Source organism: Triticum aestivum, chromosome 6B, assembly GCF_018294505.1.
Source record: "Triticum aestivum cultivar Chinese Spring chromosome 6B, IWGSC CS RefSeq v2.1, whole genome shotgun sequence".
In the NCBI taxonomy this organism is placed as follows: domain Eukaryota; kingdom Viridiplantae; phylum Streptophyta; class Magnoliopsida; order Poales; family Poaceae; genus Triticum; species Triticum aestivum.
In genome coordinates this window covers 254889998-254902682 of record NC_057810.1, presented here as the reverse complement: position 1 = coordinate 254902682, position 12685 = coordinate 254889998, and positions in this window count along the sequence as shown.

Genomic DNA, 12685 nt, shown 5'->3' with positions numbered 1-12685 from the left:
CACTTTGCTTACCTCAAAGCCTCTTACCAGGCTCGTAAAAGCTTCATTCAACCCGCCTTTTGCGGATGAAATCCTCTCCACCACCATACCCATTAAGGTATGATGTGCCTCTAAGATAGCCGCTTGCTGTAGAAGACCTATCAATGTGTCTGGTTGTCCATCGGACAATCCCGGGCTTTTTCTTTTGGTCTCTCTAGGAGCTGAAAACCCCAGAATTCGGACGGCCGAAGAGTTACCTTCCGGTCTCTGCGGATCGGGAGAGATCCTCCGGGACTACACCTCAAGATCGTCCGCCTCATGAGGTGGAGTATGAGGAGGCGTTTCGCTCTCCATCATCTCCGGAAGAAGATCCCCCGAGGACGAACATTGTGGAGGGAGGCTATGAGCCGAACTGCAAAACATATGTATCAGTCGTTATTCTCAGAAAAAGAATGGGGTATGCTTACTAAGCACATTTGTTCACTTACGACTTGGTTAACGGCTGGGCCCCTGTGGGCGTGATGCAGCAATGTTGCCCTTCAGGGCAGGGCCCCCTGATGAAGGTTTCTTCCCTTGTTTGGAGACCTCTACTTCCAGGTCTACAGGGCAATCCTTTTCTTCCCGTGGGAAGAGGGGATGCTAGATTCTCCTCCCCGTTCATCCTCCGACACGGGGGTACTAATTTCTCCAGTCAGGATGCGTGACGTACTGTAACGCCCCGAGACCGACGCTCCAGAAGACTTCCAGCTATTTCGAGTTTTATCGTGTGATCTGTTTTGTTTGTGCATTCATCATGCCACCTTTTGCATTGCATCATGTCATCATGCCATCATGTCATTTAATTTTTAAAACTCAACTAAATAAATTGTATGGATCTTAGATCCATTTAAATCGAGGGAAGGGTGACTTCTCTTTATAACATATTCTCCCAATATTAGGGTGCTATTATAAAATATTCCATTGATGTGGAATTACCTTTGACACACTTCCAAAATAATTCTCCATGCCTTTGTTATCTCACTTCTTGACCTCAAACTTTGTCCAATAAATTATTTCGTCATTTTCCGGAGCCCCACCGAAATCCTCAACATTTTTGGACCTTCCTTTTATCAAGTACTAGTTCAAACCCATTTGAATTAAATTCAAATGAGTTTGAATTTACATCTTTCAACCATGGCCTTCTGTATTTTCTCGGAACAAGCACATTCTTGTGGGTCCGGGAAAATTGTCCGTGTGTCCAATTTCTTCCCCAACACCTCCTTTCTTCTCCTTTTCTTCTTTGTTATTTTCTGTTTCTAGAGAATAAGAGAGAGGGAGAAGAGAGCCCAGCAGCCTAGCCAGGCAGGCCCATTTGCCCCTGGAGGTCCAGCCGCCCCCACTAGCTCGATAACCCTAGCTACCCCAACCCTCGTCCTCTCGACCTCTCCCTCTCGTCTCCCTCTCCTCCCTCACGCCATCAGAGGAGCCCATCTCCTCGATCTTCCCCGTCCCCTCCTTCGCGCCACATCTCTCGCCCGATCCCCTTCACACCCACACGGCCCCGCGCCTCCCCGTAGACCATGTCGCCTCCGCGCCACCAGCCAGCCACCGGAGCCCGCCGCCGTCGCCCGATCAGGCTACGCTTCATCAAGGTCCTCCCCTGCCGCCGCCTCGGCCCTGCTGGAGCTCCTCTGCCGCCATGAACCAGGAGCTCCTCGCCGAAATGCCGCCGCCGGCCTTCGCCTCCCATGCTGCCCCATGACGTCGCTCCCTCCTCCTCGTCTCTGCATTCTTCGGTGCCGCGCTGGCGAGCGCCATCATTGGAGCTGATCCTTTTGCCAAGCGCCACCCCGAGCCCCAAGCATCGCCCCTGCTTCCTCCCATGTTGCCCCTGCCTCGTCACCTGCTTCACCTCTGTGTCTGCCTTGCACCGAGCTCCACCACCGTTCAGTCTCCACCTCGCCATGGACGAGGTTCTCCCCAGCAGCAAGTTATCTCCCTCACCTCCTGCGCCCTGTTTGGGTAGCCACCCGTTGCTGCCTCCGAGCACCATCGATGCATCTCCGTGTGGAACCTGCCAAGTACCCTGGTTCCCCAAGCAACACAACGCAAGTGCCAAGTACCACGACGTCTTTGGGAGACCCGTGAACATCAAGTTCCCCTGCCACGAACGGTCACAGTGTTGTGGATCCGGCAAGTACCCCTTTGGATACACCAAGTTCGACTAGATGGATACGACAAGTTCTTCTCCGGACATGTACGACTACAACGACATGAACATCTACGAACTGTGTACAACTACTGTTTCCTGCCTAGAATGACTACCGCCGACGTGCATTTCGCCAAGTATAACTACCGTCGCCAAGCCCGCGAGTACCATGATGACCCGTGAACGTCTACTTCCACTACCGTCGCCGATGACCGGTAGCACCACTAGTTCCCACTATGACACGAGTACAACTACTTCCACTACGACCGCTGCGAGAATGTCTACTTCCATCTACACCGCTTTGAACTCGTTCCGCCCGGAAAACACATGCTTCAAAGGTATAACCACCGAGATGACCGATCGTGATCAAATGCATGTGTTGTATGAGATGCTCGTGTTTGCACCGTGATCGAATTGTCGCTTGCGATGCCCCTCTTTTGCCATGCCACCGACACATGGGAATCCGGTATCCGGGATCACCCCACCATCTTTTGCATGTCCCGCACATCCGCACACTTCTCTTTTGCATCGGTATCTCAATCAATTTACCGGGACCGGAATGTTGCCGTGGCACCATTTTTGTTTCACCGCCGTGGCACCCTTTTCGTTCCGCCATGGTGACCAAATGCTTCATAACATGCTCTTGTCAACATTTTCTTAAAAATTGCATAAACTTGTATATGTCATCCGCATCATGATAACAACATTTAAAATCTTAAAATGTTGTTTGCTTTAAATTGCTAAATGACATGTGGGGATTTTCTGGAATTGTTGTTTGTTATTCCGGCCTCATTTAAACTTGCCTAAATAGTTAGTTTACTTATGTTTCACCTCTTGCCATGTTTAACAACATTTAATATTGTTGTGTACATAAACGCGAGAGAACTAAATAATTGATGTGGTGTTTCATCAATATGCAACTCGTTGCATATTGAGCTCCACTTAACTTGTAGTATTGTTTGTTGCACTTTGCCATGCCATGCCTCATTAAACCGGACATGCATCATACTTGGTTGTGCATCATGCCATGTTTATGTGATGGTTGTTTACTATGTCCTTTGCTTATTTCCGGTTGTGCTTCTCCTTGATAGTTCCGGTTACGTTGCGATTGTGAGGATCCGTTCTTTCGACTACGTCCGTTTGTCTTCTTCTTAGACTCGTTCTTCTTCCTAGCGGGATTTCAGGCAAGATGACCATTACCCTCGATATCACTTCTATCTTTGCTTGCTAGTTGCTTCGTTCTATCGCTATGCTGCGCTACCTATCACTTGTTTACCATGTCTCCCATATTGCCATGTCAGCATCTAACCTTTTCACCCTTCCTAGCAAACCGTTGCTTGGCTATGTTACCGCTTTGCTCAGCCCCTCTTATAGCATTGTTAGTTGCAGGTGAAGTTGAAGATTGCTCCATGATGGACAGGATTATGTTGGAATATCACAATATCTCTTATTTAATAAATGCATCTATATTTTTGGTAAAGGGTGGAATGCTCGGCCTTATGCGTGGTTTTTTGTTCCACTCTTGCCGCCCTAGTTTCCGTCATACTAGTGTCATGTTCCTTGATTTTGCGTTCCTTATGCGGTTGGGTGATTTATGGGACCCCCTTGACAGTTTGCTTTGAATAAAACTCCTCCAGCAAGGCCCAACCTTGGTTTTAACATTTGCCACCTAAGACTTTTTCCCTTGGGTTGTGCAGACTCAGGGGTCATCTTTATTTATCCCCCCAGGCCAGTGCTCCTCCGGGCGCTGGTCCAAACCGAGCGATGTCCGGCGCCCCCTGGGCAACCAGGGTCTATGCCAACCCGACGTCTGGCTCATCCGGTGTGCCCTGAGAACGAGATACGTGCGACTCCTATCGGGATTTTTCGGCACATCGGGCGGCTTTGCTGGTCCTGTTTTACCATTGTCGAAATGTCTTGTAAACCGGGATTCCGAGTTTGATCGGGTCTTCCTGGGAGAAGGAATATCCTTCGTTGACCGTGAGAGCTTGTGATGGGCTAAGTTGGGACACCCCTGCAGGGTTTAAACTTTCGAAAGTCGTGCCCACGGTTATGTGGTAGATGGGAATTTGTTAATATCCGGTTGTAGAGAACTTGACACTTGACTTAATTAAAACGCATCAACCGCGTGTGTAGCTGTGATGGTCTCTTTTTGGCGGAGTCCGGGAAGTGAACACGGTTTTGGGTTATGTTTGACGTAAGTAGGAGTTCAGGATCACTTCTTAATCACTTCTAGCTTCACGACCGTTCCGTTGCTTCTCTTCTCGCTCTTATTTGCGTATGTTAGCCACCATTTTTGCTTAGTGCTCGTTGCAACTCCACCTCATTACCACTTCCTACCCATAAGCTTAAATAGTCTTGATCTCGCGGGTTTTGAGATTGCTAAGTCCTCGTGACTCACCAGATACTATCACAATAGTTGCAGGTGCCGATGATACCAGTGCAGGTGTTGCAATCAAGCTCAGATGGGAGCTCAACGAAGACCTTGGTCGTTGCTATGTATCATTTCATGTTGATCAGTAGTGGAGCCCAGTTGGGATGATCGGGGATCTAGCAGTTGGGTTATCTTCTTTTCTTTTGGCTTCGTCCGTAGTCGGACTATATGTGTGTACTCTGAATGATGTATGAATTATATGTTCATTGTGTGAAGTGGCGATTGTAAGCCAACTCTTTATCCCTTTCTTGTTCATTACATGGGATTGTGTGAAGATGACCCTTCTTGCGACAAAACCACCATGCGGTTATGCCTCTAAGTCGTGCTTCGACACGTGGGAGATATAGCCGCATCGTGGGTGTTACAAGTTGGTAATCAGAGCCATCCCTGACTTAGGAGCCCCCTGCTGGATTGAATCGCTGACGTTGTTGAGTCTAGAACAAAAATGTTTTGAGTCTTAGGATTATATATATTGGAGAGTAGGATTCTTTTTGTTCCCTAGTCCCTTCGTCGCTCTGGTGAGGTCTCCTGACGTAGATGTTTTGACTTTCTTCTCCTCAAATTTCACTAATTTTTTTAGGATCACGCGGGTATCTTGGGATTATTCCGATATTCTTATGACGAGAACATTGTTCTTGGTGCCTCGTGACATTTAGGGGTTGTGGCAGTGTCCCGGGGAGTTGAGCTCTAAGGTGTTGTCGTCATAATTTTATCATTGCAGTTCTGTAATACCTGAGTTTGCCGACATCGAAAATCTCTTTTATGCAGTTGTTGGTGAGATAACATCGACGCCACCCAGTACTGGGGCGGGAGTTCGGGAGTATTGCCATAGCTCATATAACAGATGCTTTTCGAAGGTTGAGGTACACGATTTCCGAAGGTTTCTTAGTTATGTGATGACGGATGGATACAACTTGGATGTAGGGACTGTTAGTTTTGGGTGAGATATATATTGCTTCCACTGTATCCCCAACACCAGATTGCATAACCAGAAAGTTTCAGGAGTTTTATAGGTGGGAATTCAAGTAGCTCCTAGAATATCTGTCCGACAGATGCATGATATGAGATTGGGGTTCGACGTCTAGTGGTCCGCCTATCCACGGTCGTTTTAAAGTTGTCTCATTGTGTCTTAAAGAACCATTGGCTATGCTGGTTCGAGGACACTTCACATGTCATGTGCACTGCCTTGTACATGATGGTGGTATAAGATCGAGCCCGTGTGCGCCCCACCATGAAAACTTCGGACAAAATCTCTATCATATGTTTGTTCCGGCTTATTCTGCAAGCCAAATCATTTGTTTTGTTTTATTTGTGGTATTCAAGTTGCTTCAAAGTCAAAGTTGAATCCATACCTTTCCTAAGCGGTGTTCTCATATTCCTATGTGAATACTAATCCTTCTTGTTTATCGAGTTTGTCATCCCAATTCTATTCCCAACCGGTGCGTTTCTCTTCTATTCCCAACCGGTGCGTTTCTCTTCTAGGGTTAGCCTCTATGATCTCGCGGTAGATCAACTCTTCTAATACTCATATCATCAAGATCAATCAAGCAGGAAGTAGGGTATTACCTCCATAGAGAGGGTCCAAACCTCGGTAAACATCGTGTCCCCCGCTGTCGGTGTCAAAACCGACGGATCTCGGGTAGGGGGTCCCGAACTGTGTGTCTAGGCGGATGGTAACAGGAGACAAGGGACACAATGTTTTTACCCAGGTTCGGGCCCTCTCGATGGAGGTAAAACCCTACTCCTGCTTGATTGATATTGATGATATGGGTAGTACAAGAGTGGATCTACCACGAGATCAAGGAGGATAAACCCTAGAAGCTAGCCTATGGTATGATTGTTGTTGTGATTGTTGTCCTACGGATTAAAACCCTCCGATTTATATAGACACCGGAGAGGGCTAGGGTTACACAGAGTCGGTTACAATGGTAGGAGATCTACATATCCGTATTGCCAAGCTTGCCTTCCACGCCAAGGAAAGTCCCATCCGGACACGGGACGAAGTCTTCAATATTGTATCTTCATAGTCTTGGAGTCCGACCGATGACGATAGTCCGGCTATTCGGACACCCCCTAGTCCAAGACTCCCTCAGTAGCCCCTGAACCAGGCTTCATTGACAACGAGTCCGGCGCGCATATTGTCTTCGGCATTGCAAGGTGGGTTCCTCCTCTGAATAGTTCATAGAAGATTGTGAACACCAGGATAGTGTCCGGCTCCGCAAAATAAATTCCACGTACCACCGTATTGAGAATAATATTCACACAAGTTCAATCTGCTGACGTATTTTGTGGCGTGACGTCACACCACTACCAAGCCTTTACTTGGATCATTTCTATTATACCACCTCAGCGCGTTTAGCGAAGCGGTTTCCTTGGCACGTCTTGTCGAAGCAGAGATCGTGTTCCCCTTATTCCGAGATTCCCATCAGTACGGACGCGGGTAACCCAACTGCGCCATTGATTGAGCCGCTTGGGAGATTAAGCGAGTTTTACCAGGCCGGTGGGGATGCATAGCTTCGTCCGCCCATATATAAGGGGATAAGGATCCATCTCCTTTACCTACGCCTTCTTCCTCCTTTGCATATCCATCTCTGTGCACTCGAGCTCCAGCGCCCAAGTCCGCACATCTCACCTCGACCCTTTCCAGCCATGTCCGGAGCTGGAGACAAGTGGATGGCCTCCTCCGTCACAGAGGGGCACATCGAGAAGCAGAGCAGCGCCGGATACCTGTCCAGCGACATCGCGCACCGGCTGCCCGACAAGGGGCAGCTCATCCCCACCCCCAGGCCCCATGAGAGGGTCGTATTCCTTCCCCACTTCCTCCGCGTACTGGGCTTCCCACTCCACCCCTTCGTTCGGGGGCTCATGTATTACTACGGCCTGGATTTCCACGATCTGGCCCCAAATTTCATCCTCAATATCTCGGCGTTTATGGTCGTGTGCGAGGCCTTCCTTTGCATCCAGCCCCACTTCGGCTTATGGCTAAAGACCTTCAATGTCAAGCCGAAGGTTGTGAAGGGCATCCAAGCGGAGTGCGGAGGCGCCATGGTGGGCAAAATGCCCAACGTCATCTGGCCCGAGGGTGCCTTCGTGGAATCCATCAAAGAGTGGCAATGGGGGTGGTTCTACATCACCGAGCCGCGTGACCCTAAATGGGCAGCAGCCCCCGAATTCAGATCTGGCATCCCCATGCAGCTCACCTCCTAGAAGAGAAGGGCTTGCTATGGGGTAGTTCGGAAGAGCTGACCGAACTCCAGTCCTGTCTCCAGACCCTGGTGAACAAGAAGCTTAAGCTTGTCAACGTGATCCAGGTCATGCTCGTCTGCCGGATTCTCCCTTCCCAGCAACGGGCCTTCAATTTGTGGGAGTTTGATCCGGCAAAGCACCGGACCTTGAGCGGGCTCTTCGACACGACGTACGAAGCTACCTGGAGGGTGCTGTTCAAGGGTGCCAAAGCTCCCGCATCCACAACTGGAGATCGCGGATTCAGCATGCAGCGCCCGGCCGGCGAGGTAAGCTATGGTATACTTTATGGGACACTCATTTTTTCTCATAGTTTGACTCTATGTGGGATCTAAACTCCCAATACCTTTAACAGGACTGACAGAAGACGTCCGGACAGGTTAACTGTCCGGCTGCCCTTCCAGAAGGCCCAGCGGACACCCGTTTGACGGGGCTGCTGGTACCGGCACTCTACGTGGTGCCGGAGAAGAAGGCCAAGAAGAAGGCCACGGGAACCCGAAGGAGTTCCCGGCGCCAGGTGGTATCGGACTCATCGTACGATGACTCCCAGGCGGACTCCTCCCCTGAGGATGAGAAGGAGAAGAAAGAAGCCTCTCCCCCAGCGGGGGGAGAGAACAAGAGGAAGGCCTCCCCAGCGAGGGAGGCCGAAGGGTCCAAGAAGGGAACGACCCTTTCCCCGGACTGTTCTGCCAGCATTGGCGACGACAACGAGGAGTGGCCTTCAAGGGCCAAGCCCCTGGCGAGATCGTAAGTATCCATACTCCAAGATAGTTTATAATTTTTCTTTTTGCCACACGGTGTCTCTCTAATGCCGCATACAACCTGTAGTCCGGCCAAGGAGGGTCTTCCTGCTTCGTCGAGCAGGTCCTTGGACACGTCGGATATGGACTTTCTTCCGACCGCCTCAACTCCCCGTGACGCCGACGACGCCGAGGTGGGATCCCGAGAAGGGACCCGCCAGGAGGAGGAGGCCCCGGAGGTGCCGCAAGGCAACCTCTCGAACTCTGCACTGGACTCTGCACCGGAACCTGCAGTAGTTTCGGAGTTCAGCGAGCGGCCCCTTCGTAAGAAGGGCAAGACTGTGACACCGGCGGCCTTTGTCCAACCGGAGGCGCCGGATAGCTTGCTGGAGGCTCTCAAAGGCGCTTCCATCGAAAAAGAACACCGCACTGTCATGAGTGCGGTGATTCAGAAGGTTCAGCTTGCCAAGTGCGGGCTGACCGAAGCCTGCAGCAGCCTTCTAACAGGCTTTGAGGTAAGAATTTTAGGATATGTAATATAATACCGCATAGACAGTAGCCCCTGATGCTCGGTTCGGTGTTCGGAAAGAAAAACTGAACTGAGGATCTAAAAAGATATATGCAAGAGTTCTAAAAAATATGTTAATATGGGATTGCAGGCTGCGCTACTGACCTCTGCCGCACTGACTGCGGAGGTCAATGCTTTGAAGCAGAGCCTCGAGCGGTCCGAGAACGAGCTCGGCCGTGCCAAGAAGCAGCTCGAGGACAAGGAAGGTGAGTGACACCGTATTAAATTTGTACCTTACAGAAAAGGATTTGGTTGCAAGAGAAACAAGGATAACGTGGGTACTCCAGGGGCCACGAACGAAGTGGCGACCTTGAAGGAGGCGGTGTCCGCGGCCGAACGCAATGCGGCCGCGGAGCGAGCCGAGCGAGAGAAGCAGGAGGCGCAGGTGGCGGAGGTGCGGCAAGAGCTCCAGGCTCTCATGGAAAAACATGAGGGTTTGGAGCGCGACTCAAAGACTCGAGAGTCCGAGCTTGCATCGGCTCTTGAGAGTGCCAAAGCCGCTAAGGTCGAATCCCATAAGGCCCTCCAGGAAATCTAGGCGTTGAAGAAGATAGCGGCGGGTAAGGCATTTTTCATGCAAAGCAAGCATGTGAATGTGAATTACCTATTACTTACCCGAATTCCGAGCTCTCCAGGAGCGTTCGCAGATCTGCCCCGTAGCGTGTTCGATGCCGCCGCTTTCTACCGGGCCGAGGAGGGGAGCTCGACGGAGAAGTCTTCTGGTCTCAGTATGCTGAGGCCAGACATCCGGTGCCCCTTAGCGACCAGCTGAAGCAGCTGGTCGAGCTCCACAAGGTAGCCGAACAGGCCATGAAGGGCCTCATAGTTCGGCTGTGGACCAAGGAGGCCATGCCTGGGAGCTACTTCGGCCTGGTGCGGCGGCTGGTGGATGCGTGTCCCTGGGTTGAGGTCGTCAAGCACTCCGCCTGCATTGAAGGTGCCCATCGGGCCCTTGCCCATGCGAAAGTGCACTGGGGCAGAATGGACGCTGAGAAGGTTCTGACGGACGCGCCGCCGGCGGGCAAGGAGTATCGCACGCCCGAAATGTATTATAAGAGTGTCCTGAAGGGTGCCCACATGATTGCGGGTGAGTGCTCTAAAGATGTAATATTTGAGTAGACTCGCATTTTGTTATCCTGTGCGCTGAAGACTTTGTTCATATGCGCTAAGCAACGCTTGTTAATTTAAAATATTACCTTCTGTGCGGCCGTTTATCAAATCTGAGAGATGGCAAGTCGTCGGCTTCAGCCCCCATGCCACGAGTGCTGGGGTGTTCGGGATAAACTTGAGCGCTCTTGTTCCCATTTTTGGGTCCATCTAGGGAGGCACTCAACACAGCGAACGAGGCAACCGGACTTATAATGCTTGAACACTCTCACTTAGCCATAGAATTCTATAATTTTAAATTTCGGCGAAGCCCCTAGTGTTCGGAAGACCGAGTTCGGGGCGCTATCCATGCCTGGGCCAGACAAAAGCCGGTTCCTCGCTCTAAGCGGCATAAGTCTTTAGGGACTCGAAAAGACCTCTCGAACAGCGACCAGCTCTCGCCTTATCATGACAGTTAGTTTTAGCTTTCTCCACTGAGGCACTCGCCCAGCTCAACCAGGGCGCAATCGCAGTGGTTCTCCCAGTGCTACCTTAGCCGATATAATGGAACATAAGGTACCAAAACATGGGAGCCGGGCAAACCAAACTATTGACCAAAGACATGATTCGGAGCCGATGCATATAATGCTATAAGTTCGGGGTGCCGCACTTGTGAAAGTGTTCGGACTTATCACACCATAATGCGGGGAACTTAAGCCCCTGGTGTATTTAGCCGTACCAAAGTGTACGGATGCAGCATGTCATAAATGAACATATGTGTATGAAAGAAATGCCGTTATAAGCAAAAAACGATCCATTGTTTATTCGAAAAATACTGCCATGAATGCAGAACGATACAAATAGTGCGGTAAGAAAGGGATAGGACTATTAAACATGTCCCCCTCCAGGGGTAGGCTGCGGAATGGTGTATAAAACGGATTTAATGCTCCTAATGGAGACAACCTGGATACTCGTCGTAACCTTTCTCCTCCCCTCGCTGTTGCATCGTGAGTTCGGCAGGTCTACTGCCGGACAGGACCTCTGGTGAATGGAGTCCTGTGGGTAAGAAAAAAGAAACAGGAAAAAGAGTGACACACTTGGGAGCCCCTGGTGCGGTTTAAGCTGCATTCTGGGCCTGTGGTGGTCGTGTCCCTCCCCCTATGCCCATGGTATCTCCAAAGCGTAATGATGTACGCGAAGGACCAGCCTTGCAATTTTGCAAGGGCTAGGGTTGGGGCCGCATTGCTACACGTGCTCGGAACGTGCCATGTGGTCTTGTTGTAGGTTACTCCGGGCGCGTTTGGCTGTGTCCGGTCGCTTAACGGCCGGACTCGAAAATTGCCTTAAGAGGCCGCTCTGTACTTCTGCCGCGAGAGCCGTTGTGTGTTCCTCCATTCAGAGGGAGCGTTCAGTGTTTCCGTTGACCGTGATGACTCCTCGAGGGCCTGGCATCTTGAGCTTGAGGTATGCATAGTGCGGCACCGTGTTGAACTTTGCGAACGTGGTTCGTCCGAGCAGAGCATGATAGTCGCTGCGGAACGGGACTATATCGAAGATTAACTCCTCGCTTCGGAAGTTATCCGGGGATCCGAAGACCACTTCCAGTGTAACTGAGCCTGTACAATTGGCCTCTACACCTGTTATGACGCCTTTGAAGGTCGTATTTGTTGGTTTAATCCTTGAGGGGTCTATGCCCATCTTGCACACTGTATCCTGATAAAGCAGGTTCAGGCTACTGCCGCCGTCCATCAGGACTCTAGTGAGGTGAAATCCATCTACGATTGGGTCTCAAACCAATGCGGCGAATCCCCCGTGGCGGATACTAGTGGGGTGGTCCCTTCGATCAAAAGTGATCGGGCAGGAGGACCACGGGTTGAACTTCGGGGCGACTGGCACCATCGCGTATACGTCCCTGAGTGCATGCTTCCGCTCCCTCTTGGGTATGTGGGTTGCGTATATCATGTTTACCGTCCGCACTTGTGGGGGGAAACCCTTCTGTCCTCTATTGTTCGGCGGCCGGGTCTCTTCCTCGTCATCGCTATGCAGTCCCTTGTCATTGTTTTCGGCAATTAGCTTGCCTGCCTTCTTGAATACCCAACAATCCCTGTTGGTGTGATTGGCTGGATTTTCGGGGGAGCCGTGTATCTGGCACGAGCGGTCGAGTATTCGGTCCAAGTTGGACGGACCCGGAGTAGTTCATTTGAATGGCTTTTTCCGCTGGCCGGGTTTAGAGCCTTTGAATCCAGCGTTGACTGATGTATCCTCAGTGTTATCACCGTTAATGCGGCGTTGGTTTTTGTTGCGACATGACCTGCCATTGCGGTCCTTGGTATCTGGACTGCCAGAATTTTTGCTGAGGTTGTTACTGCGGGCTAGCCAGCTGTCCTCTCCCGCGCAAAAGCAGGTCATGAGTGATGTGAGGGCTGCCATGGATTTTGGGTTTTCCT